Source organism: Dendrobates tinctorius, unplaced genomic scaffold, assembly GCF_039654945.1.
Source record: "Dendrobates tinctorius isolate UK_male_01 unplaced genomic scaffold, ASM3965494v1 ptg000011l, whole genome shotgun sequence".
NCBI classification, from domain to species: Eukaryota; Metazoa; Chordata; class Amphibia; order Anura; family Dendrobatidae; genus Dendrobates; species Dendrobates tinctorius.
This window is the reverse complement of record NW_027361679.1, coordinates 118,696,436-118,719,841: the sequence shown is the minus strand read 5'-3', so window position 1 is coordinate 118,719,841 and position 23,406 is coordinate 118,696,436. Positions and strand designations below refer to the sequence as shown.

General features: G+C 51.4%; 40 pseudogenes; all 40 read right to left on the bottom strand.

The window, feature by feature from the left end:
• Positions 1-255: 255 nt before the first annotated feature.
• On the bottom strand, positions 256-374 carry LOC141052273 (5S ribosomal RNA; annotated as a pseudogene).
• Positions 375-647: 273 nt separating this feature from the next.
• On the bottom strand, positions 648-766 carry LOC141055644 (5S ribosomal RNA; annotated as a pseudogene).
• Positions 767-1,039: 273 nt separating this feature from the next.
• Positions 1,040-1,158, bottom strand: LOC141052270 (5S ribosomal RNA; annotated as a pseudogene).
• A 657-nt stretch (positions 1,159-1,815) lies between these two features.
• Positions 1,816-1,934, bottom strand: LOC141052258 (5S ribosomal RNA; annotated as a pseudogene).
• A 469-nt stretch (positions 1,935-2,403) lies between these two features.
• LOC141056911 (5S ribosomal RNA) lies at positions 2,404-2,522 on the bottom strand (annotated as a pseudogene).
• A 1,237-nt stretch (positions 2,523-3,759) lies between these two features.
• On the bottom strand, positions 3,760-3,878 carry LOC141052253 (5S ribosomal RNA; annotated as a pseudogene).
• Positions 3,879-3,954: 76 nt separating this feature from the next.
• On the bottom strand, positions 3,955-4,073 carry LOC141056905 (5S ribosomal RNA; annotated as a pseudogene).
• A 1,237-nt stretch (positions 4,074-5,310) lies between these two features.
• On the bottom strand, positions 5,311-5,429 carry LOC141052244 (5S ribosomal RNA; annotated as a pseudogene).
• A 469-nt stretch (positions 5,430-5,898) lies between these two features.
• Positions 5,899-6,017, bottom strand: LOC141052235 (5S ribosomal RNA; annotated as a pseudogene).
• A 77-nt stretch (positions 6,018-6,094) lies between these two features.
• Positions 6,095-6,213, bottom strand: LOC141052231 (5S ribosomal RNA; annotated as a pseudogene).
• A 1,049-nt stretch (positions 6,214-7,262) lies between these two features.
• LOC141052223 (5S ribosomal RNA) lies at positions 7,263-7,381 on the bottom strand (annotated as a pseudogene).
• A 469-nt stretch (positions 7,382-7,850) lies between these two features.
• Positions 7,851-7,969, bottom strand: LOC141052212 (5S ribosomal RNA; annotated as a pseudogene).
• A 77-nt stretch (positions 7,970-8,046) lies between these two features.
• LOC141052202 (5S ribosomal RNA) lies at positions 8,047-8,165 on the bottom strand (annotated as a pseudogene).
• Positions 8,166-8,438: 273 nt separating this feature from the next.
• LOC141056899 (5S ribosomal RNA) lies at positions 8,439-8,557 on the bottom strand (annotated as a pseudogene).
• Positions 8,558-8,830: 273 nt separating this feature from the next.
• LOC141055638 (5S ribosomal RNA) lies at positions 8,831-8,949 on the bottom strand (annotated as a pseudogene).
• A 273-nt stretch (positions 8,950-9,222) lies between these two features.
• On the bottom strand, positions 9,223-9,341 carry LOC141052195 (5S ribosomal RNA; annotated as a pseudogene).
• Positions 9,342-9,810: 469 nt separating this feature from the next.
• On the bottom strand, positions 9,811-9,929 carry LOC141056896 (5S ribosomal RNA; annotated as a pseudogene).
• A 657-nt stretch (positions 9,930-10,586) lies between these two features.
• Positions 10,587-10,705, bottom strand: LOC141052188 (5S ribosomal RNA; annotated as a pseudogene).
• A 273-nt stretch (positions 10,706-10,978) lies between these two features.
• LOC141055633 (5S ribosomal RNA) lies at positions 10,979-11,097 on the bottom strand (annotated as a pseudogene).
• A 273-nt stretch (positions 11,098-11,370) lies between these two features.
• LOC141052172 (5S ribosomal RNA) lies at positions 11,371-11,489 on the bottom strand (annotated as a pseudogene).
• Positions 11,490-12,146: 657 nt separating this feature from the next.
• On the bottom strand, positions 12,147-12,265 carry LOC141052168 (5S ribosomal RNA; annotated as a pseudogene).
• Positions 12,266-13,894: 1,629 nt separating this feature from the next.
• On the bottom strand, positions 13,895-14,013 carry LOC141052162 (5S ribosomal RNA; annotated as a pseudogene).
• Positions 14,014-14,089: 76 nt separating this feature from the next.
• On the bottom strand, positions 14,090-14,208 carry LOC141056836 (5S ribosomal RNA; annotated as a pseudogene).
• Positions 14,209-15,445: 1,237 nt separating this feature from the next.
• On the bottom strand, positions 15,446-15,564 carry LOC141052155 (5S ribosomal RNA; annotated as a pseudogene).
• Positions 15,565-16,033: 469 nt separating this feature from the next.
• Positions 16,034-16,152, bottom strand: LOC141052150 (5S ribosomal RNA; annotated as a pseudogene).
• Positions 16,153-16,229: 77 nt separating this feature from the next.
• On the bottom strand, positions 16,230-16,348 carry LOC141052139 (5S ribosomal RNA; annotated as a pseudogene).
• Positions 16,349-17,397: 1,049 nt separating this feature from the next.
• Positions 17,398-17,516, bottom strand: LOC141052134 (5S ribosomal RNA; annotated as a pseudogene).
• Positions 17,517-17,985: 469 nt separating this feature from the next.
• LOC141052129 (5S ribosomal RNA) lies at positions 17,986-18,104 on the bottom strand (annotated as a pseudogene).
• A 77-nt stretch (positions 18,105-18,181) lies between these two features.
• On the bottom strand, positions 18,182-18,300 carry LOC141052125 (5S ribosomal RNA; annotated as a pseudogene).
• Positions 18,301-18,573: 273 nt separating this feature from the next.
• LOC141056893 (5S ribosomal RNA) lies at positions 18,574-18,692 on the bottom strand (annotated as a pseudogene).
• A 273-nt stretch (positions 18,693-18,965) lies between these two features.
• On the bottom strand, positions 18,966-19,084 carry LOC141055628 (5S ribosomal RNA; annotated as a pseudogene).
• Positions 19,085-19,357: 273 nt separating this feature from the next.
• LOC141052118 (5S ribosomal RNA) lies at positions 19,358-19,476 on the bottom strand (annotated as a pseudogene).
• Positions 19,477-19,945: 469 nt separating this feature from the next.
• Positions 19,946-20,064, bottom strand: LOC141056888 (5S ribosomal RNA; annotated as a pseudogene).
• Positions 20,065-20,721: 657 nt separating this feature from the next.
• On the bottom strand, positions 20,722-20,840 carry LOC141052106 (5S ribosomal RNA; annotated as a pseudogene).
• Positions 20,841-21,113: 273 nt separating this feature from the next.
• Positions 21,114-21,232, bottom strand: LOC141055623 (5S ribosomal RNA; annotated as a pseudogene).
• A 273-nt stretch (positions 21,233-21,505) lies between these two features.
• Positions 21,506-21,624, bottom strand: LOC141052101 (5S ribosomal RNA; annotated as a pseudogene).
• A 657-nt stretch (positions 21,625-22,281) lies between these two features.
• On the bottom strand, positions 22,282-22,400 carry LOC141052096 (5S ribosomal RNA; annotated as a pseudogene).
• Positions 22,401-22,477: 77 nt separating this feature from the next.
• On the bottom strand, positions 22,478-22,596 carry LOC141056880 (5S ribosomal RNA; annotated as a pseudogene).
• A 273-nt stretch (positions 22,597-22,869) lies between these two features.
• On the bottom strand, positions 22,870-22,988 carry LOC141055616 (5S ribosomal RNA; annotated as a pseudogene).
• Positions 22,989-23,261: 273 nt separating this feature from the next.
• Positions 23,262-23,380, bottom strand: LOC141052091 (5S ribosomal RNA; annotated as a pseudogene).
• Positions 23,381-23,406: the final 26 nt, after the last annotated feature.

The following is a 23,406-nucleotide window of genomic DNA, read 5'->3' as shown; positions in this document are numbered from 1 at the left end:
ACGTTCTTTTCAAGAAGGATAAACTCGGAAGGGCAAGCTTGGAAAAAAAATGTACAAAATGTCAACAGGACCAGGGATTCCCAGCCAGTCTCCTATGCCGGTACTGGCCCGGCTTCAAGCTGCTTAGCGGCTGCGATGTGACGAGGGAATGCATATTCAGCTTAGAATGGCCGTTGACGGACGCGTGCCATCTCTGACGTTCTTTTCAAGAAGGATAAACTCGGAAGGGCAAGCTTGGAAAAAAAACGTACAAAATGTCAACAGGACCAGGGATTCCCAGCCAGTCTCCCATGCCGGTACTGGCCCGGCCTCAAGCTGCTTAGCGGCTGCGATCTGACGAGGGCATGCATATTCAGCTTAGAATGGCCGTTGACGGAAGCGTGCCATCTCTGACGTTCTTTTCAAGAAGGATAAACTCGGAAGGGCAAGCTTGGAAATAAAACGTACAAAATGTCAACAGGACCAGGGATTCCCAGCCAGTCTCCCATGCCGGTACTGGCCCGGCCTCAAGCTGCTTAGCGGCTGCGATCTGATGAGGGCATGCATATTCAGCTTAGAAGGGCCATTGACGGAAGTGTGCCATCTCTGACGTTCTTTTCAAGAAGGATAAACTCGGAAGGGCAAGCTTGGAAAAAAAACGTACAAAATGTCAACAGGACCAGGGATTCCCAGCCAGTCTCCCATGCCGGTACTGGCCCGGCCTCAAGCTGCTTAGCAGCTGCGATCTGACGAGGGCATGCATATTCAGCTTAGAATGGCCGTTGACGGAAGTGTGCCATCTCTGACGTTTTTTTCAAGAAGGATAAACTCGGAAGGGCAAGCTTGGAAATAAAACGTACAAAATGTTAACAGGACCAGGGATTCCCAGCCAGTCTCCCATGCCGGTACTGGCCCGGCCTCAGGCTGCTTAGCAGCTGCGATCTGACGAGGGCATGCATATTTAGCTTAGAATGGCCATTGACGGAAGTGTGCAATCTCTGACGTTCTTTTCAAGAAGGATAAACTCGGAAGGGCAAGCTTGGAAATAAAACGTACAAAATGTCAACAGGACCAGGGATTCCCAGCCAGTCTCCCATGCCGGTACTGGCCCGGCCTCAAGCTGCTTAGCGGCTGCGATCTGACGAGGGCATGCATATTCAGCTTAGAATGGCCGTTGACGGAAGCGTGCCATCTCTGACGTTCTTTTCAAGAAGGATAAACTCGGAAGGGCAAGCTTGGAAATAAAACGTACAAAATGTCAACAGGACCAGGGATTCCCAGCCAGTCTCCCATGCCGGTACTGGCCCGGCCTCAAGCTGCTTAGCGGCTGCAATCTGACGAGGGCATGCATATTCAGCTTAGAATGGCCGTTGACAGAAGCGTGCCATCTCTGACGTTTTTTTCAAGAAGGATAAACTCGGAAGGGCAAGCTTGGAAATAAAACATACAAAATGTTAACAGGACCAGGGATTCCCAGCCAGTCTCCCATGCCGGTACTGGCCCGGCCTCAAGCTGCTTAGCAGCTGCAATCTGACAAGGGCATGCATATTCAGCTTAGAATGGCCGTTGACAGGAGCGTGCCCTCTCTGACGTTCTTTTCAAGAAGGATAAACTCGGAAGGGCAAGCTTGGAAATAAAACATACAAAATGTCAACAGGACCAGGGATTCCCAGCCAGTCTCCCATGCCGGTACTGGCCCGGCCTCAAGCTGCTGCGATGTGACGAGGGCATGCATATTCAGCTTAGAATGGCCGTTGACGGAAGCGTGCCATCTCTGACGTTCTTTTCAAGAAGGATAAACTCGGAAGGGCAAGCTTGGAAAAAAAACGTACAAAATGTCAACAGGACCAGGGATTCCCAGCCAGTCTCCCATGCCGGTACTGGCCCGGCCTCAAGCTGCTTAGCGGCTGCGATCTGACGAGGGCATGCATATTCAGCTTAGAATGGCCGTTGACGGAAGCGTGCCATCTCTGACGTTCTTTTCAAGAAGGATAAACTCGGAAGGGCAAGCTTGGAAATAAAACGTACAAAATGTCAACAGGACCAGGGATTCCCAGCCAGTCTCCCATGCTGGTACTGGCCCAGCCTCAAGCTGCTTAGCGGCTGCGATCTGACGAGGGCATGCATATTCATCTTAGAATGGCCGTTGACGGAAGCGTGCCATCTCTGACGTTCTTTTCAAGAAGGATAAACTCGGAAGGGCAAGCTTGGAAAAAAAATGTACAAAATGTCAACAGGACCAGGGATTCCCAGCCAGTCTCCTATGCCGGTACTGGCCCGGCTTCAAGCTGCTTAGCGGCTGCGATGTGACGAGGGAATGCATATTCAGCTTAGAATGGCCGTTGACGGACGCGTGCCATCTCTGACGTTCTTTTCAAGAAGGATAAACTCGGAAGGGCAAGCTTGGAAAAAAAACGTACAAAATGTCAACAGGACCAGGGATTCCCAGCCAGTCTCCCATGCCGGTACTGGCCCGGCCTCAAGCTGCTTAGTGGCTGCGATCTGACGAGGGCAGGCATATTCAGCTTAGAATGGCCGTTGACAGAAGCGTGCCATCTCTGACGTTTTTTTCAAGAAGGATAAACTCGGAAGGGCAAGCTTGGAAAAAAAACGTACAAAATGTCAACAGGACCAGGGATTCCCAGCCAGTCTCCCATGCCGGTACTGGCCCGGCCTCTGGCTGCTTAGCGGCTGCGATCTGATGAGGGCATGCATATTCAGCTTAGAAGGGCCATTGACGGAAGTGTGCCATCTCTGACGTTCTTTTCAAGAAGGATAAACTCGGAAGGGCAAGCTTGGAAATAAAACGTACAAAATGTCAACAGGACCAGGGATTCCCAGCCAGTCTCCCATGCTGGTACTGGCCCGGCCTCAAGCTGCTGCGATCTGACGAGGGCATGCATATTCAGCTTAGAATGGCCGTTGACGGAAGCGTGCCATCTCTGACGTTCTTTTCAAGAAGGATAAACTCGGAAGGGCAAGCTTGGAAAAAAAACGTACAAAATGTCAACAGGACCAGGGAATCCCAGCCAGTCTCCCATGCCGGCACTGGCCCGGCCTCAAGCTGCTTAGCAGCTGCGATCTGACGAGGGCATGCATATTCAGCTTAGAATGGCCGTTGACGGAAGCGTGCCATCTCTGACGTTTTTTTCAAGAAGGATAAACTCGGAAGGGCAAGCTTGGAAAAAAAACGTACAAAATGTCAACAGGACCAGGGATTCCCAGCCAGTCTCCCATGCCGGTACTGGCCCAGCCTCAAGCTGCTTAGCGGCTGCGATCTGACGAGGGCATGCATATTCAGCTTAGAATGGCCGTTGACGGAAGCGTGCCATCTCTGACGTTTTTTTCAAGAAGGATAAACTCGGAAGGGCAAGCTTGGAAATAAAACGTACAAAATGTCAACAGGACCAGGGATTCCCAGCCAGTCTCCCATGCCGGTACTGGCCCGGCCTCAAGCTGCTGCGATCTGACGAGGGCATGCATATTCAGCTTAGAATGGCCGTTGACGGAAGCGTGCCATCTCTGACGTTCTTTTCAAGAAGGATAAACTCGGAAGGGCAAGCTTGGAAAAAAAACATTCAAAATGTCAACAGGACCAGGGATTCCCAGCCAGTCTCCCATGCCGGTACTGGCCCGGCCTCAAGCTGCTTAGCGGCTGCGATCTGACGAGGGAATGCATATTCAGCTTAGAATGGCCGTTGACAGAAGCGTGCCATCTCTGACGTTCTTTTCAAGAAGGATAAACTCGGAAGGGCAAGCTTGGAAATAAAACGTACAAAATGTCAACAGGACCAGGGATTCCCAGCCAGTCTCCCATGCCGGTACTGGCCCGGCCTCAAGCTGCTTAGCGGCTGCGATCTGACGAGGGCATGCATATTCAGCTTAGAATGGCCGTTGACGGAAACGTGCCATCTCTGACGTTTTTTTCAAGAAGAATAAACTCGGAAGGGCAAGCTTGGAAAAAAACGTACAAAATGTCAACAGGACCAGGGATTCCCAGCCAGTCTCCCATGCCAGTACTGCCCCGGCCTCAAGCTGCTTAGCGGCTGCGATCTGACGAGGGCAGGCATATTCAGCTTAGAATGGCCGTTGACGGAAGCGTGCCATCTCTGACGTTTTTTTCAAGAAGGATAAACTCGGTAGGGCAAGCTTGGAAAAAAAACGTACAAAATGTCAACAGGACCAGGGATTCCCAGCCAGTCTTCCATGCCGGTACTGGCCCGGCCTCAGGCTGCTTAGCAGCTGCGATCTGACGAGGGCATGCATATTTAGCTTAGAATGGCCATTGACGGAAGTGTGCAATCTCTGACGTTCTTTTCAAGAAGGATAAACTCGGAAGGGCAAGCTTGGAAATAAAACGTACAAAATGTCAACAGGACCAGGGATTCCCAGCCAGTCTCCCATGCCGGTACTGGCCCGGCCTCAAGCTGCTGCGATCTGACAAGGGCATGCATATTCAGCTTAGAATGGCCATTGACGGAAGTGTGCCATCTCTGACGTTCTTTTCAAGAAGGATAAACTCGGAAGGGCAAGCTTGGAAAAAAAACGTACAAAATGTCAACACGACCAGGGATTCCCAGCCAGTCTCCCATGCCAGTACTGGCCCAGCCTCAAGCTGCTTAGCGGCTGCAATCTGACAAGGGCATGCATATTCAGCTTAGAATGGCCATTGACGGAAGTGTGCCATCTCTGACGTTCTTTTCAAGAAGGATAAACTCGGAAGGGCAAGCTTGGAAATAAAACGTACAAAATGTCAACAGGACCAGGGATTCCCAGCCAGTCTCCCATGCCGGTACTGGCCCGGCCTCAAGCTGCTTAGCGGCTGCAATCTGACGAGGGCATGCATATTCAGCTTAGAATGGCCGTTGACAGAAGCGTGCCATCTCTGACGTTTTTTTCAAGAAGGATAAACTCGGAAGGGCAAGCTTGGAAATAAAACATACAAAATGTTAACAGGACCAGGGATTCCCAGCCAGTCTCCCATGCCGGTACTGGCCCGGCCTCAAGCTGCTTAGCAGCTGCAATCTGACAAGGGCATGCATATTCAGCTTAGAATGGCCGTTGACAGGAGCGTGCCCTCTCTGACGTTCTTTTCAAGAAGGATAAACTCGGAAGGGCAAGCTTGGAAATAAAACGTACAAAATGTCAACAGGACCAGGGATTCCCAGCCAGTCTCCCATGCCGGTACTGGCCCGGCCTCAAGCTGCTGCGATGTGACGAGGGCATGCATATTCAGCTTAGAATGGCCGTTGACGGAAGCGTGCCATCTCTGACGTTCTTTTCAAGAAGGATAAACTCGGAAGGGCAAGCTTGGAAAAAAAACGTACAAAATGTCAACAGGACCAGGGATTCCCAGCCAGTCTCCCATGCCGGTACTGGCCCGGCCTCAAGCTGCTTAGCGGCTGCGATCTGACGAGGGCATGCATATTCAGCTTAGAATGGCCGTTGACGGAAGCGTGCCATCTCTGACGTTCTTTTCAAGAAGGATAAACTCGGAAGGGCAAGCTTGGAAATAAAACGTACAAAATGTCAACAGGACCAGGGATTCCCAGCCAGTCTCCCATGCTGGTACTGGCCCGGCCTCAAGCTGCTTAGCGGCTGCGATCTGACGAGGGCATGCATATTCATCTTAGAATGGCCGTTGACGGAAGCGTGCCATCTCTGACGTTCTTTTCAAGAAGGATAAACTCGGAAGGGCAAGCTTGGAAAAAAAATGTACAAAATGTCAACAGGACCAGGGATTCCCAGCCAGTCTCCTATGCCGGTACTGGCCCGGCTTCAAGCTGCTTAGCGGCTGCGATGTGACGAGGGAATGCATATTCAGCTTAGAATGGCCGTTGACGGACGCGTGCCATCTCTGACGTTCTTTTCAAGAAGGATAAACTCGGAAGGGCAAGCTTGGAAAAAAAACATACAAAATGTCAACAGGACCAGGGATTCCCAGCCAGTCTCCCATGCCGGTACTGGCCCGGCCTCAAGCTGCTTAGCGGCTGCGATCTGACGAGGGCATGCATATTCAGCTTAGAATGGCCGTTGACGGAAGCGTGCCATCTCTGACGTTCTTTTCAAGAAGGATAAACTCGGAAGGGCAAGCATGGAAATAAAACGTACAAAATGTCAACAGGACCAGGGATTCCCAGCCAGTCTCCCATGCCGGTACTGGCCCGGCCTCAAGCTGCTTAGCGGCTGCGATCTGACGAGGGCATGCATATTCAGCTTAGAATGGCCGTTGACGGAAGCGTGTCATCTCTGACGTTCTTTTCAAGAAGGATAAACTCGGAAGGGCAAGCTTGGAAAAAAAATGTACAAAATGTCAACAGGACCAGGGATTCCCAGCCAGTCTCCTATGCCGGTACTGGCCCGGCCTCAAGCTGCTTAGCGGCTGCGATCTGACAAGGGCATGCATATTCAGCTTAGAATGGCCATTGACGGAAGTGTGCCATCTCTGACGTTCTTTTCAAGAAGGATAAACTCGGAAGGGCAAGCTTGGAAAAAAAACGTACAAAATGTCAACACGACCAGGGATTCCCAGCCAGTCTCCCATGCCAGTACTGGCCCAGCCTCAAGCTGCTTAGCGGCTGCAATCTGACAAGGGCATGCATATTCAGCTTAGAATGGCCATTGACGGAAGTGTGCCATCTCTGACGTTCTTTTCAAGAAGGATAAACTCGGAAGGGCAAGCTTGGAAATAAAACGTACAAAATGTCAACAGGACCAGGGATTCCCAGCCAGTCTCCCATGCCGGTACTGGCCCGGCCTCAAGCTGCTTAGCGTCTGCAATCTGACGAGGGCATGCATATTCAGCTTAGAATGGCCGTTGACAGAAGCGTGCCATCTCTGACGTTTTTTTCAAGAAGGATAAACTCGGAAGGGCAAGCTTGGAAATAAAACATACAAAATGTTAACAGGACCAGGGATTCCCAGCCAGTCTCCCATGCCGGTACTGGCCCGGCCTCAAGCTGCTTAGCAGCTGCAATCTGACAAGGGCATGCATATTCAGCTTAGAATGGCCGTTGACAGGAGCGTGCCCTCTCTGACGTTCTTTTCAAGAAGGATAAACTCGGAAGGGCAAGCTTGGAAATAAAACATACAAAATGTCAACAGGACCAGGGATTCCCAGCCAGTCTCCCATGCCGGTACTGGCCCGGCCTCAAGCTGCTGCGATGTGACGAGGGCATGCATATTCAGCTTAGAATGGCCGTTGACGGAAGCGTGCCATCTCTGACGTTCTTTTCAAGAAGGATAAACTCGGAAGGGCAAGCTTGGAAAAAAAACGTACAAAATGTCAACAGGACCAGGGATTCCCAGCCAGTCTCCCATGCCGGTACTGGCCCGGCCTCAAGCTGCTTAGCGGCTGCGATCTGACGAGGGCATGCATATTCAGCTTAGAATGGCCGTTGACGGAAGCGTGCCATCTCTGACGTTCTTTTCAAGAAGGATAAACTCGGAAGGGCAAGCTTGGAAATAAAACGTACAGAATGTCAACAGGACCAGGGATTCCCAGCCAGTCTCCCATGCTGGTACTGGCCCGGCCTCAAGCTGCTTAGCGGCTGCGATCTGACGAGGGCATGCATATTCATCTTAGAATGGCCGTTGACGGAAGCGTGCCATCTCTGACGTTCTTTTCAAGAAGGATAAACTCGGAAGGGCAAGCTTGGAAAAAAAATGTACAAAATGTCAACAGGACCAGGGATTCCCAGCCAGTCTCCTATGCCGGTACTGGCCCGGCTTCAAGCTGCTTAGCGGCTGCGATGTGACGAGGGAATGCATATTCAGCTTAGAATGGCCGTTGACGGACGCGTGCCATCTCTGACGTTCTTTTCAAGAAGGATAAACTCGGAAGGGCAAGCTTGGAAAAAAAACATACAAAATGTCAACAGGACCAGGGATTCCCAGCCAGTCTCCCATGCCGGTACTGGCCCGGCCTCAAGCTGCTTAGCGGCTGCGATCTGACGAGGGCATGCATATTCAGCTTAGAATGGCCGTTGACGGAAGCGTGCCATCTCTGACGTTCTTTTCAAGAAGGATAAACTCGGAAGGGCAAGCATGGAAATAAAACGTACAAAATGTCAACAGGACCAGGGATTCCCAGCCAGTCTCCCATGCCGGTACTGGCCCGGCCTCAAGCTGCTTAGCGGCTGCGATCTGACGAGGGCATGCATATTCAGCTTAGAATGGCCGTTGACGGAAGCGTGTCATCTCTGACGTTCTTTTCAAGAAGGATAAACTCGGAAGGGCAAGCTTGGAAAAAAAATGTACAAAATGTCAACAGGACCAGGGATTCCCAGCCAGTCTCCTATGCCGGTACTGGCCCGGCCTCAAGCTGCTTAGCGGCTGCGATGTGACGAGGGAATGCATATTCAGCTTAGAATGGCCGTTGACGGACGCGTGCCATCTCTGACGTTCTTTTCAAGAAGGATAAACTCGGAAGGGCAAGCTTGGAAAAAAAACGTACAAAATGTCAACAGGACCAGGGATTCCCAGCCAGTCTCCCATGCCGGTACTGGCCCGGCCTCAAGCTGCTTAGTGGCTGCGATCTGACGAGGGCAGGCATATTCAGCTTAGAATGGCCGTTGACAGAAGCGTGCCATCTCTGACGTTTTTTTCAAGAAGGATAAACTCGGAAGGGCAAGCTTGGAAAAAAAACGTACAAAATGTCAACAGGACCAGGGATTCCCAGCCAGTCTCCCATGCCGGTACTGGCCCGGCCTCCGGCTGCTTAGCGGCTGCGATCTGATGAGGGCATGCATATTCAGCTTAGAAGGGCCATTGACGGAAGTGTGCCATCTCTGACGTTCTTTTCAAGAAGGATAAACTCGGAAGGGCAAGCTTGGAAATAAAACGTACAAAATGTCAACAGGACCAGGGATTCCCAGCCAGTCTCCCATGCCGGTACTGGCCCGGCCTCAAGCTGCTTAGCAGCTGCGATCTGACGAGGGCATGCATATTCAGCTTAGAATGGCCGTTGACGGAAGTGTGCCATCTCTGACGTTTTTTTCAAGAAGGATAAACTCGGAAGGGCAAGCTTGGAAATAAAACGTACAAAATGTTAACAGGACCAGGGATTCCCAGCCAGTCTCCCATGCCGGTACTGGCCCGGCCTCAGGCTGCTTAGCAGCTGCGATCTGACGAGGGCATGCATATTTAGCTTAGAATGGCCATCGACGGAAGTGTGCAATCTCTGACGTTCTTTTCAAGAAGGATAAACTCGGAAGGGCAAGCTTGGAAATAAAACGTACAAAATGTCAACAGGACCAGGGATTCCCAGCCAGTCTCCCATGCCGGTACTGGCCCGGCCTCAAGCTGCTTAGCGGCTGCGATCTGACGAGGGCATGCATATTCAGCTTAGAATGGCCGTTGACGGAAGCGTGCCATCTCTGACGTTCTTTTCAAGAAGGATAAACTCGGAAGGGCAAGCTTGGAAATAAAACGTACAAAATGTCAACAGGACCAGGGATTCCCAGCCAGTCTCCCATGCTGGTACTGGCCCAGCCTCAAGCTGCTTAGCGGCTGCGATCTGACGAGGGCATGCATATTCATCTTAGAATGGCCGTTGACGGAAGCGTGCCATCTCTGACGTTCTTTTCAAGAAGGATAAACTCGGAAGGGCAAGCTTGGAAAAAAAATGTACAAAATGTCAACAGGACCAGGGATTCCCAGCCAGTCTCCTATGCCGGTACTGGCCCGGCTTCAAGCTGCTTAGCGGCTGCGATGTGACGAGGGAATGCATATTCAGCTTAGAATGGCCGTTGACGGACGCGTGCCATCTCTGACGTTCTTTTCAAGAAGGATAAACTCGGAAGGGCAAGCTTGGAAAAAAAACGTACAAAATGTCAACAGGACCAGGGATTCCCAGCCAGTCTCCCATGCCGGTACTGGCCCGGCCTCAAGCTGCTTAGTGGCTGCGATCTGACGAGGGCAGGCATATTCAGCTTAGAATGGCCGTTGACAGAAGCGTGCCATCTCTGACGTTTTTTTCAAGAAGGATAAACTCGGAAGGGCAAGCTTGGAAAAAAAACGTACAAAATGTCAACAGGACCAGGGATTCCCAGCCAGTCTCCCATGCCGGTACTGGCCCGGCCTCTGGCTGCTTAGCGGCTGCGATCTGATGAGGGCATGCATATTCAGCTTAGAAGGGCCATTGACGGAAGTGTGCCATCTCTGACGTTCTTTTCAAGAAGGATAAACTCGGAAGGGCAAGCTTGGAAATAAAACGTACAAAATGTCAACAGGACCAGGGATTCCCAGCCAGTCTCCCATGCTGGTACTGGCCCGGCCTCAAGCTGCTGCGATCTGACGAGGGCATGCATATTCAGCTTAGAATGGCCGTTGACGGAAGCGTGCCATCTCTGACGTTCTTTTCAAGAAGGATAAACTCGGAAGGGCAAGCTTGGAAAAAAAATGTACAAAATGTCAACAGGACCAGGGATTCCCAGCCAGTCTCCTATGCCGGTACTGGCCCGGCTTCAAGCTGCTTAGCGGCTGCGATGTGACGAGGGAATGCATATTCAGCTTAGAATGGCCGTTGACGGACGCGTGCCATCTCTGACGTTCTTTTCAAGAAGGATAAACTCGGAAGGGCAAGCTTGGAAAAAAAACGTACAAAATGTCAACAGGACCAGGGATTCCCAGCCAGTCTCCCATGCCGGTACTGGCCCGGCCTCAAGCTGCTTAGCGGCTGCGATCTGACGAGGGCATGCATATTCAGCTTAGAATGGCCGTTGACGGAAGCGTGCCATCTCTGACGTTCTTTTCAAGAAGGATAAACTCGGAAGGGCAAGCTTGGAAATAAAACGTACAAAATGTCAACAGGACCAGGGATTCCCAGCCAGTCTCCCATGCCGGTACTGGCCCGGCCTCAAGCTGCTTAGCGGCTGCGATCTGATGAGGGCATGCATATTCAGCTTAGAAGGGCCATTGACGGAAGTGTGCCATCTCTGACGTTCTTTTCAAGAAGGATAAACTCGGAAGGGCAAGCTTGGAAAAAAAACGTACAAAATGTCAACAGGACCAGGGATTCCCAGCCAGTCTCCCATGCCGGTACTGGCCCGGCCTCAAGCTGCTTAGCAGCTGCGATCTGACGAGGGCATGCATATTCAGCTTAGAATGGCCGTTGACGGAAGTGTGGCATCTCTGACGTTTTTTTCAAGAAGGATAAACTCGGAAGGGCAAGCTTGGAAATAAAACGTACAAAATGTTAACAGGACCAGGGATTCCCAGCCAGTCTCCCATGCCGGTACTGGCCTGGCCTCAGGCTGCTTAGCAGCTGCGATCTGACGAGGGCATGCATATTTAGCTTAGAATGGCCATTGACGGAAGTGTGCAATCTCTGACGTTCTTTTCAAGAAGGATAAACTCGGAAGGGCAAGCTTGGAAATAAAACGTACAAAATGTCAACAGGACCAGGGATTCCCAGCCAGTCTCCCATGCCGGTACTGGCCCGGCCTCAAGCTGCTTAGCGGCTGCGATCTGACGAGGGCATGCATATTCAGCTTAGAATGGCCGTTGACGGAAGCGTGCCATCTCTGACGTTCTTTTCAAGAAGGATAAACTCGGAAGGGCAAGCTTGGAAATAAAACGTACAAAATGTCAACAGGACCAGGGATTCCCAGCCAGTCTCCCATGCCGGTACTGGCCCGGCCTCAAGCTGCTTAGCGGCTGCAATCTGACGAGGGCATGCATATTCAGCTTAGAATGGCCGTTGACAGAAGCGTGCCATCTCTGACGTTTTTTTCAAGAAGGATAAACTCGGAAGGGCAAGCTTGGAAATAAAACATACAAAATGTTAACAGGACCAGGGATTCCCAGCCAGTCTCCCATGCCGGTACTGGCCCGGCCTCAAGCTGCTTAGCAGCTGCAATCTGACAAGGGCATGCATATTCAGCTTAGAATGGCCGTTGACAGGAGCGTGCCCTCTCTGACGTTCTTTTCAAGAAGGATAAACTCGGAAGGGCAAGCTTGGAAATAAAACATACAAAATGTCAACAGGACCAGGGATTCCCAGCCAGTCTCCCATGCCGGTACTGGCCCGGCCTCAAGCTGCTGCGATGTGACGAGGGCATGCATATTCAGCTTAGAATGGCCGTTGACGGAAGCGTGCCATCTCTGACGTTCTTTTCAAGAAGGATAAACTCGGAAGGGCAAGCTTGGAAAAAAAACGTACAAAATGTCAACAGGACCAGGGATTCCCAGCCAGTCTCCCATGCCGGTACTGGCCCGGCCTCAAGCTGCTTAGCGGCTGCGATCTGACGAGGGCATGCATATTCAGCTTAGAATGGCCGTTGACGGAAGCGTGCCATCTCTGACGTTCTTTTCAAGAAGGATAAACTCGGAAGGGCAAGCTTGGAAATAAAACGTACAAAATGTCAACAGGACCAGGGATTCCCAGCCAGTCTCCCATGCTGGTACTGGCCCAGCCTCAAGCTGCTTAGCGGCTGCGATCTGACGAGGGCATGCATATTCATCTTAGAATGGCCGTTGACGGAAGCGTGCCATCTCTGACGTTCTTTTCAAGAAGGATAAACTCGGAAGGGCAAGCTTGGAAAAAAAATGTACAAAATGTCAACAGGACCAGGGATTCCCAGCCAGTCTCCTATGCCGGTACTGGCCCGGCTTCAAGCTGCTTAGCGGCTGCGATGTGACGAGGGAATGCATATTCAGCTTAGAATGGCCGTTGACGGACGCGTGCCATCTCTGACGTTTTTTTCAAGAAGGATAAACTCGGAAGGGCAAGCTTGGAAAAAAAACGTACAAAATGTCAACAGGACCAGGGATTCCCAGCCAGTCTCCCATGCCGGTACTGGCCCGGCCTCTGGCTGCTTAGCGGCTGCGATCTGATGAGGGCATGCATATTCAGCTTAGAAGGGCCATTGACGGAAGTGTGCCATCTCTGACGTTCTTTTCAAGAAGGATAAACTCGGAAGGGCAAGCTTGGAAATAAAACGTACAAAATGTCAACAGGACCAGGGATTCCCAGCCAGTCTCCCATGCTGGTACTGGCCCGGCCTCAAGCTGCTGCGATCTGACGAGGGCATGCATATTCAGCTTAGAATGGCCGTTGACGGAAGCGTGCCATCTCTGACGTTCTTTTCAAGAAGGATAAACTCGGAAGGGCAAGCTTGGAAAAAAAACGTACAAAATGTCAACAGGACCAGGGAATCCCAGCCAGTCTCCCATGCCGGCACTGGCCCGGCCTCAAGCTGCTTAGCAGCTGCGATCTGACGAGGGCATGCATATTCAGCTTAGAATGGCCGTTGACGGAAGCGTGCCATCTCTGACGTTTTTTTCAAGAAGGATAAACTCGGAAGGGCAAGCTTGGAAAAAAAACGTACAAAATGTCAACAGGACCAGGGATTCCCAGCCAGTCTCCCATGCCGGTACTGGCCCAGCCTCAAGCTGCTTAGCGGCTGCGATCTGACGAGGGCATGCATATTCAGCTTAGAATGGCCGTTGACGGAAGCGTGCCATCTCTGACGTTTTTTTCAAGAAGGATAAACTCGGAAGGGCAAGCTTGGAAATAAAACGTACAAAATGTCAACAGGACCAGGGATTCCCAGCCAGTCTCCCATGCCGGTACTGGCCCGGCCTCAAGCTGCTGCGATCTGACGAGGGCATGCATATTCAGCTTAGAATGGCCGTTGACGGAAGCGTGCCATCTCTGACGTTCTTTTCAAGAAGGATAAACTCGGAAGGGCAAGCTTGGAAAAAAAACATTCAAAATGTCAACAGGACCAGGGATTCCCAGCCAGTCTCCCATGCCGGTACTGGCCCGGCCTCAAGCTGCTTAGCGGCTGCGATCTGACGAGGGAATGCATATTCAGCTTAGAATGGCCGTTGACAGAAGCGTGCCATCTCTGACGTTCTTTTCAAGAAGGATAAACTCGGAAGGGCAAGCTTGGAAATAAAACGTACAAAATGTCAACAGGACCAGGGATTCCCAGCCAGTCTCCCATGCCGGTACTGGCCCGGCCTCAAGCTGCTTAGCGGCTGCGATCTGACGAGGGCATGCATATTCAGCTTAGAATGGCCGTTGACGGAAGCGTGCCATCTCTGACGTTTTTTTCAAGAAGAATAAACTCGGAAGGGCAAGCTTGGAAAAAAACGTACAAAATGTCAACAGGACCAGGGATTCCCAGCCAGTCTCCCATGCCAGTACTGCCCCGGCCTCAAGCTGCTTAGCGGCTGCGATCTGACGAGGGCAGGCATATTCAGCTTAGAATGGCCGTTGACGGAAGCGTGCCATCTCTGACGTTTTTTTCAAGAAGGATAAACTCGGTAGGGCAAGCTTGGAAAAAAAACGTACAAAATGTCAACAGGACCAGGGATTCCCAGCCAGTCTTCCATGCCGGTACTGGCCCGGCCTCAGGCTGCTTAGCAGCTGCGATCTGACGAGGGCATGCATATTTAGCTTAGAATGGCCATTGACGGAAGTGTGCAATCTCTGACGTTCTTTTCAAGAAGGATAAACTCGGAAGGGCAAGCTTGGAAATAAAACGTACAAAATGTCAACAGGACCAGGGATTCCCAGCCAGTCTCCCATGCCGGTACTGGCCCGGCCTCAAGCTGCTGCGATCTGACAAGGGCATGCATATTCAGCTTAGAATGGCCATTGACGGAAGTGTGCCATCTCTGACGTTCTTTTCAAGAAGGATAAACTCGGAAGGGCAAGCTTGGAAAAAAAACGTACAAAATGTCAACACGACCAGGGATTCCCAGCCAGTCTCCCATGCCAGTACTGGCCCAGCCTCAAGCTGCTTAGCGGCTGCAATCTGACAAGGGCATGCATATTCAGCTTAGAATGGCCATTGACGGAAGTGTGCCATCTCTGACGTTCTTTTCAAGAAGGATAAACTCGGAAGGGCAAGCTTGGAAATAAAACGTACAAAATGTCAACAGGACCAGGGATTCCCAGCCAGTCTCCCATGCCGGTACTGGCCCGGCCTCAAGCTGCTTAGCGGCTGCAATCTGACGAGGGCATGCATATTCAGCTTAGAATGGCCGTTGACAGAAGCGTGCCATCTCTGACGTTTTTTTCAAGAAGGATAAACTCGGAAGGGCAAGCTTGGAAATAAAACATACAAAATGTTAACAGGACCAGGGATTCCCAGCCAGTCTCCCATGCCGGTACTGGCCCGGCCTCAAGCTGCTTAGCAGCTGCAATCTGACAAGGGCATGCATATTCAGCTTAGAATGGCCGTTGACAGGAGCGTGCCCTCTCTGACGTTCTTTTCAAGAAGGATAAACTCGGAAGGGCAAGCTTGGAAATAAAACGTACAAAATGTCAACAGGACCAGGGATTCCCAGCCAGTCTCCCATGCCGGTACTGGCCCGGCCTCAAGCTGCTGCGATGTGACGAGGGCATGCATATTCAGCTTAGAATGGCCGTTGACGGAAGCGTGCCATCTCTGACGTTCTTTTCAAGAAGGATAAACTCGGAAGGGCAAGCTTGGAAAAAAAACGTACAAAATGTCAACAGGACCAGGGATTCCCAGCCAGTCTCCCATGCCGGTACTGGCCCGGCCTCAAGCTGCTTAGCGGCTGCGATCTGACGAGGGCATGCATATTCAGCTTAGAATGGCCGTTGACGGAAGCGTGCCATCTCTGACGTTCTTTTCAAGAAGGATAAACTCGGAAGGGCAAGCTTGGAAATAAAACGTACAAAATGTCAACAGGACCAGGGATTCCCAGCCAGTCTCCCATGCTGGTACTGGCCCGGCCTCAAGCTGCTTAGCGGCTGCGATCTGACGAGGGCATGCATATTCATCTTAGAATGGCCGTTGACGGAAGCGTGCCATCTCTGACGTTCTTTTCAAGAAGGATAAACTCGGAAGGGCAAGCTTGGAAAAAAAATGTACAAAATGTCAACAGGACCAGGGATTCCCAGCCAGTCTCCTATGCCGGTACTGGCCCGGCTTCAAGCTGCTTAGCGGCTGCGATGTGACGAGGGAATGCATATTCAGCTTAGAATGGCCGTTGACGGACGCGTGCCATCTCTGACGTTCTTTTCAAGAAGGATAAACTCGGAAGGGCAAGCTTGGAAAAAAAACATACAAAATGTCAACAGGACCAGGGATTCCCAGCCAGTCTCCCATGCCGGTACTGGCCCGGCCTCAAGCTGCTTAGCGGCTGCGATCTGACGAGGGCATGCATATTCAGCTTAGAATGGCCGTTGACGGAAGCGTGCCATCTCTGACGTTCTTTTCAAGAAGGATAAACTCGGAAGGGCAAGCATGGAAATAAAACGTACAAAATGTCAACAGGACCAGGGATTCCCAGCCAGTCTCCCATGCCGGTACTGGCCCGGCCTCAAGCTGCTTAGCGGCTGCGATCTGACGAGGGCATGCATATTCAGCTTAGAATGGCCGTTGACGGAAGCGTGTCATCTCTGACGTTCTTTTCAAGAAGGATAAACTCGGAAGGGCAAGCTTGGAAAAAAAATGTACAAAATGTCAACAGGACCAGGGATTCCCAGCCAGTCTCCTATGCCGGTACTGGCCCGGCCTCAAGCTGCTTAGCGGCTGCGATCTGACAAGGGCATGCATATTCAGCTTAGAATGGCCATTGACGGAAGTGTGCCATCTCTGACGTTCTTTTCAAGAAGGATAAACTCGGAAGGGCAAGCTTGGAAAAAAAACGTACAAAATGTCAACACGACCAGGGATTCCCAGCCAGTCTCCCATGCCAGTACTGGCCCAGCCTCAAGCTGCTTAGCGGCTGCAATCTGACAAGGGCATGCATATTCAGCTTAGAATGGCCATTGACGGAAGTGTGCCATCTCTGACGTTCTTTTCAAGAAGGATAAACTCGGAAGGGCAAGCTTGGAAATAAAACGTACAAAATGTCAACAGGACCAGGGATTCCCAGCCAGTCTCCCATGCCGGTACTGGCCCGGCCTCAAGCTGCTTAGCGTCTGCAATCTGACGAGGGCATGCATATTCAGCTTAGAATGGCCGTTGACAGAAGCGTGCCATCTCTGACGTTTTTTTCAAGAAGGATAAACTCGGAAGGGCAAGCTTGGAAATAAAACATACAAAATGTTAACAGGACCAGGGATTCCCAGCCAGTCTCCCATGCCGGTACTGGCCCGGCCTCAAGCTGCTTAGCAGCTGCAATCTGACAAGGGCATGCATATTCAGCTTAGAATGGCCGTTGACAGGAGCGTGCCCTCTCTGACGTTCTTTTCAAGAAGGATAAACTCGGAAGGGCAAGCTTGGAAATAAAACATACAAAATGTCAACAGGACCAGGGATTCCCAGCCAGTCTCCCATGCCGGTACTGGCCCGGCCTCAAGCTGCTGCGATGTGACGAGGGCATGCATATTCAGCTTAGAATGGCCGTTGACGGAAGCGTGCCATCTCTGACGTTCTTTTCAAGAAGGATAAACTCGGAAGGGCAAGCTTGGAAAAAAAACGTACAAAATGTCAACAGGACCAGGGATTCCCAGCCAGTCTCCCATGCCGGTACTGGCCCGGCCTCAAGCTGCTTAGCGGCTGCGATCTGACGAGGGCATGCATATTCAGCTTAGAATGGCCGTTGACGGAAGCGTGCCATCTCTGACGTTCTTTTCAAGAAGGATAAACTCGGAAGGGCAAGCTTGGAAATAAAACGTACAGAATGTCAACAGGACCAGGGATTCCCAGCCAGTCTCCCATGCTGGTACTGGCCCGGCCTCAAGCTGCTTAGCGGCTGCGATCTGACGAGGGCATGCATATTCATCTTAGAATGGCCGTTGACGGAAGCGTGCCATCTCTGACGTTCTTTTCAAGAAGGATAAACTCGGAAGGGCAAGCTTGGAAAAAAAATGTACAAAATGTCAACAGGACCAGGGATTCCCAGCCAGTCTCCTATGCCGGTACTGGCCCGGCTTCAAGCTGCTTAGCGGCTGCGATGTGACGAGGGAATGCATATTCAGCTTAGAATGGCCGTTGACGGACGCGTGCCATCTCTGACGTTCTTTTCAAGAAGGATAAACTCGGAAGGGCAAGCTTGGAAAAAAAACATACAAAATGTCAACAGGACCAGGGATTCCCAGCCAGTCTCCCATGCCGGTACTGGCCCGGCCTCAAGCTGCTTAGCGGCTGCGATCTGACGAGGGCATGCATATTCAGCTTAGAATGGCCGTTGACGGAAGCGTGCCATCTCTGACGTTCTTTTCAAGAAGGATAAACTCGGAAGGGCAAGCATGGAAATAAAACGTACAAAATGTCAACAGGACCAGGGATTCCCAGCCAGTCTCCCATGCCGGTACTGGCCCGGCCTCAAGCTGCTTAGCGGCTGCGATCTGACGAGGGCATGCATATTCAGCTTAGAATGGCCGTTGACGGAAGCGTGTCATCTCTGACGTTCTTTTCAAGAAGGATAAACTCGGAAGGGCAAGCTTGGAAAAAAAATGTACAAAATGTCAACAGGACCAGGGATTCCCAGCCAGTCTCCTATGCCGGTACTGGCCCGGCCTCAAGCTGCTTAGCGGCTGCGATGTGACGAGGGAATGCATATTCAGCTTAGAATGGCCGTTGACGGACGCGTGCCATCTCTGACGTTCTTTTCAAGAAGGATAAACTCGGAAGGGCAAGCTTGGAAAAAAAACGTACAAAATGTCAACAGGACCAGGGATTCCCAGCCAGTCTCCCATGCCGGTACTGGCCCGGCCTCAAGCTGCTTAGTGGCTGCGATCTGACGAGGGCAGGCATATTCAGCTTAGAATGGCCGTTGACAGAAGCGTGCCATCTCTGACGTTTTTTTCAAGAAGGATAAACTCGGAAGGGCAAGCTTGGAAAAAAAACGTACAAAATGTCAACAGGACCAGGGATTCCCAGCCAGTCTCCCATGCCGGTACTGGCCCGGCCTCCGGCTGCTTAGCGGCTGCGATCTGATGAGGGCATGCATATTCAGCTTAGAAGGGCCATTGACGGAAGTGTGCCATCTCTGACGTTCTTTTCAAGAAGGATAAACTCGGAAGGGCAAGCTTGGAAATAAAACGTACAAAATGTCAACAGGACCAGGGATTCCCAGCCAGTCTCCCATGCCGGTACTGGCCCGGCCTCAAGCTGCTTAGCAGCTGCGATCTGACGAGGGCATGCATATTCAGCTTAGAATGGCCGTTGACGGAAGTGTGCCATCTCTGACGTTTTTTTCAAGAAGGATAAACTCGGAAGGGCAAGCTTGGAAATAAAACGTACAAAATGTTAACAGGACCAGGGATTCCCAGCCAGTCTCCCATGCCGGTACTGGCCCGGCCTCAGGCTGCTTAGCAGCTGCGATCTGACGAGGGCATGCATATTTAGCTTAGAATGGCCATCGACGGAAGTGTGCAATCTCTGACGTTCTTTTCAAGAAGGATAAACTCGGAAGGGCAAGCTTGGAAATAAAACGTACAAAATGTCAACAGGACCAGGGATTCCCAGCCAGTCTCCCATGCCGGTACTGGCCCGGCCTCAAGCTGCTTAGCGGCTGCGATCTGACGAGGGCATGCATATTCAGCTTAGAATGGCCGTTGACGGAAGCGTGCCATCTCTGACGTTCTTTTCAAGAAGGATAAACTCGGAAGGGCAAGCTTGGAAATAAAACGTACAAAATGTCAACAGGACCAGGGATTCCCAGCCAGTCTCCCATGCTGGTACTGGCCCAGCCTCAAGCTGCTTAGCGGCTGCGATCTGACGAGGGCATGCATATTCATCTTAGAATGGCCGTTGACGGAAGCGTGCCATCTCTGACGTTCTTTTCAAGAAGGATAAACTCGGAAGGGCAAGCTTGGAAAAAAAATGTACAAAATGTCAACAGGACCAGGGATTCCCAGCCAGTCTCCTATGCCGGTACTGGCCCGGCTTCAAGCTGCTTAGCGGCTGCGATGTGACGAGGGAATGCATATTCAGCTTAGAATGGCCGTTGACGGACGCGTGCCATCTCTGACGTTCTTTTCAAGAAGGATAAACTCGGAAGGGCAAGCTTGGAAAAAAAACGTACAAAATGTCAACAGGACCAGGGATTCCCAGCCAGTCTCCCATGCCGGTACTGGCCCGGCCTCAAGCTGCTTAGTGGCTGCGATCTGACGAGGGCAGGCATATTCAGCTTAGAATGGCCGTTGACAGAAGCGTGCCATCTCTGACGTTTTTTTCAAGAAGGATAAACTCGGAAGGGCAAGCTTGGAAAAAAAACGTACAAAATGTCAACAGGACCAGGGATTCCCAGCCAGTCTCCCATGCCGGTACTGGCCCGGCCTCTGGCTGCTTAGCGGCTGCGATCTGATGAGGGCATGCATATTCAGCTTAGAAGGGCCATTGACGGAAGTGTGCCATCTCTGACGTTCTTTTCAAGAAGGATAAACTCGGAAGGGCAAGCTTGGAAATAAAACGTACAAAATGTCAACAGGACCAGGGATTCCCAGCCAGTCTCCCATGCTGGTACTGGCCCGGCCTCAAGCTGCTGCGATCTGACGAGGGCATGCATATTCAGCTTAGAATGGCCGTTGACGGAAGCGTGCCATCTCTGACGTTCTTTTCAAGAAGGATAAACTCGGAAGGGCAAGCTTGGAAAAAAAATGTACAAAATGTCAACAGGACCAGGGATTCCCAGCCAGTCTCCTATGCCGGTACTGGCCCGGCTTCAAGCTGCTTAGCGGCTGCGATGTGACGAGGGAATGCATATTCAGCTTAGAATGGCCGTTGACGGACGCGTGCCATCTCTGACGTTCTTTTCAAGAAGGATAAACTCGGAAGGGCAAGCTTGGAAAAAAAACGTACAAAATGTCAACAGGACCAGGGATTCCCAGCCAGTCTCCCATGCCGGTACTGGCCCGGCCTCAAGCTGCTTAGCGGCTGCGATCTGACGAGGGCATGCATATTCAGCTTAGAATGGCCGTTGACGGAAGCGTGCCATCTCTGACGTTCTTTTCAAGAAGGATAAACTCGGAAGGGCAAGCTTGGAAATAAAACGTACAAAATGTCAACAGGACCAGGGATTCCCAGCCAGTCTCCCATGCCGGTACTGGCCCGGCCTCAAGCTGCTTAGCGGCTGCGATCTGATGAGGGCATGCATATTCAGCTTAGAAGGGCCATTGACGGAAGTGTGCCATCTCTGACGTTCTTTTCAAGAAGGATAAACTCGGAAGGGCAAGCTTGGAAAAAAAACGTACAAAATGTCAACAGGACCAGGGATTCCCAGCCAGTCTCCCATGCCGGTACTGGCCCGGCCTCAAGCTGCTTAGCAGCTGCGATCTGACGAGGGCATGCATATTCAGCTTAGAATGGCCGTTGACGGAAGTGTGCCATCTCTGACGTTTTTTTCAAGAAGGATAAACTCGGAAGGGCAAGCTTGGAAATAAAACGTACAAAATGTTAACAGGACCAGGGATTCCCAGCCAGTCTCCCATGCCGGTACTGGCCTGGCCTCAGGCTGCTTAGCAGCTGCGATCTGACGAGGGCATGCATATTTAGCTTAGAATGGCCATTGACGGAAGTGTGCAATCTCTGACGTTCTTTTCAAGAAGGATAAACTCGGAAGGGCAAGCTTGGAAATAAAACGTACAAAATGTCAACAGGACCAGGGATTCCCAGCCAGTCTCCCATGCCGGTACTGGCCCGGCCTCAAGCTGCTTAGCGGCTGCGATCTGACGAGGGCATGCATATTCAGCTTAGAATGGCCGTTGACGGAAGCGTGCCATCTCTGACGTTCTTTTCAAGAAGGATAAACTCGGAAGGGCAAGCTTGGAAATAAAACGTACAAAATGTCAACAGGACCAGGGATTCCCAGCCAGTCTCCCATGCCGGTACTGGCCCGGCCTCAAGCTGCTTAGCGGCTGCAATCTGACGAGGGCATGCATATTCAGCTTAGAATGGCCGTTGACAGAAGCGTGCCATCTCTGACGTTTTTTTCAAGAAGGATAAACTCGGAAGGGCAAGCTTGGAAATAAAACATACAAAATGTTAACAGGACCAGGGATTCCCAGCCAGTCTCCCATGCCGGTACTGGCCCGGCCTCAAGCTGCTTAGCAGCTGCAATCTGACAAGGGCATGCATATTCAGCTTAGAATGGCCGTTGACAGGAGCGTGCCCTCTCTGACGTTCTTTTCAAGAAGGATAAACTCGGAAGGGCAAGCTTGGAAATAAAACATACAAAATGTCAACAGGACCAAGGATTCCCAGCCAGTCTCCCATGCCGGTACTGGCCCGGCCTCAAGCTGCTGCGATGTGACGAGGGCATGCATATTCAGCTTAGAATGGCCGTTGACGGAAGCGTGCCATCTCTGACGTTCTTTTCAAGAAGGATAAACTCGGAAGGGCAAGCTTGGAAAAAAAACGTACAAAATGTCAACAGGACCAGGGATTCCCAGCCAGTCTCCCATGCCGGTACTGGCCCGGCCTCAAGCTGCTTAGCGGCTGCGATCTGACGAGGGCATGCATATTCAGCTTAGAATGGCCGTTGACGGAAGCGTGCCATCTCTGACGTTCTTTTCAAGAAGGATAAACTCGGAAGGGCAAGCTTGGAAAAAAAACGTACAAAATGTCAACAGGACCAGGGATTCCCAGCCAGTCTCCCATGCCGGTACTGGCCCGGCCTCAAGCTGCTTAGTGGCTGCGATCTGACGAGGGCAGGCATATTCAGCTTAGAATGGCCGTTGACAGAAGCGTGCCATCTCTGACGTTTTTTTCAAGAAGGATAAACTCGGAAGGGCAAGCTTGGAAAAAAAACGTACAAAATGTCAACAGGACCAGGGATTCCCAGCCAGTCTCCCATGCCGGTACTGGCCCGGCCTCCGGCTGCTTAGCGGCTGCGATCTGATGAGGGCATGCATATTCAGCTTAGAAGGGCCATTGACGGAAGTGTGCCATCTCTGACGTTCTTTTCAAGAAGGATAAACTCGGAAGGGCAAGCTTGGAAATAAAACGTACAAAATGTCAACAGGACCAGGGATTCCCAGCCAGTCTCCCATGCCGGTACTGGCCCGGCCTCAAGCTGCTTAGCAGCTGCGATCTGACGAGGGCATGCATATTCAGCTTAGAATGGCCGTTGACGGAAGTGTGCCATCTCTGACGTTTTTTTCAAGAAGGATAAACTCGGAAGGGCAAGCTTGGAAATAAAACGTACAAAATGTTAACAGGACCAGGGATTCCCAGCCAGTCTCCCATGCCGGTACTGGCCCGGCCTCAGGCTGCTTAGCAGCTGCGATCTGACGAGGGCATGCATATTTAGCTTAGAATGGCCATCGACGGAAGTGTGCAATCTCTGACGTTCTTTTCAAGAAGGATAAACTCGGAAGGGCAAGCTTGGAAATAAAACGTACAAAATGTCAACAGGACCAGGGATTCCCAGCCAGTCTCCCATGCCGGTACTGGCCCGGCCTCAAGCTGCTTAGCGGCTGCGATCTGACGAGGGCATGCATATTCAGCTTAGAATGGCCGTTGACGGAAGCGTGCCATCTCTGACGTTCTT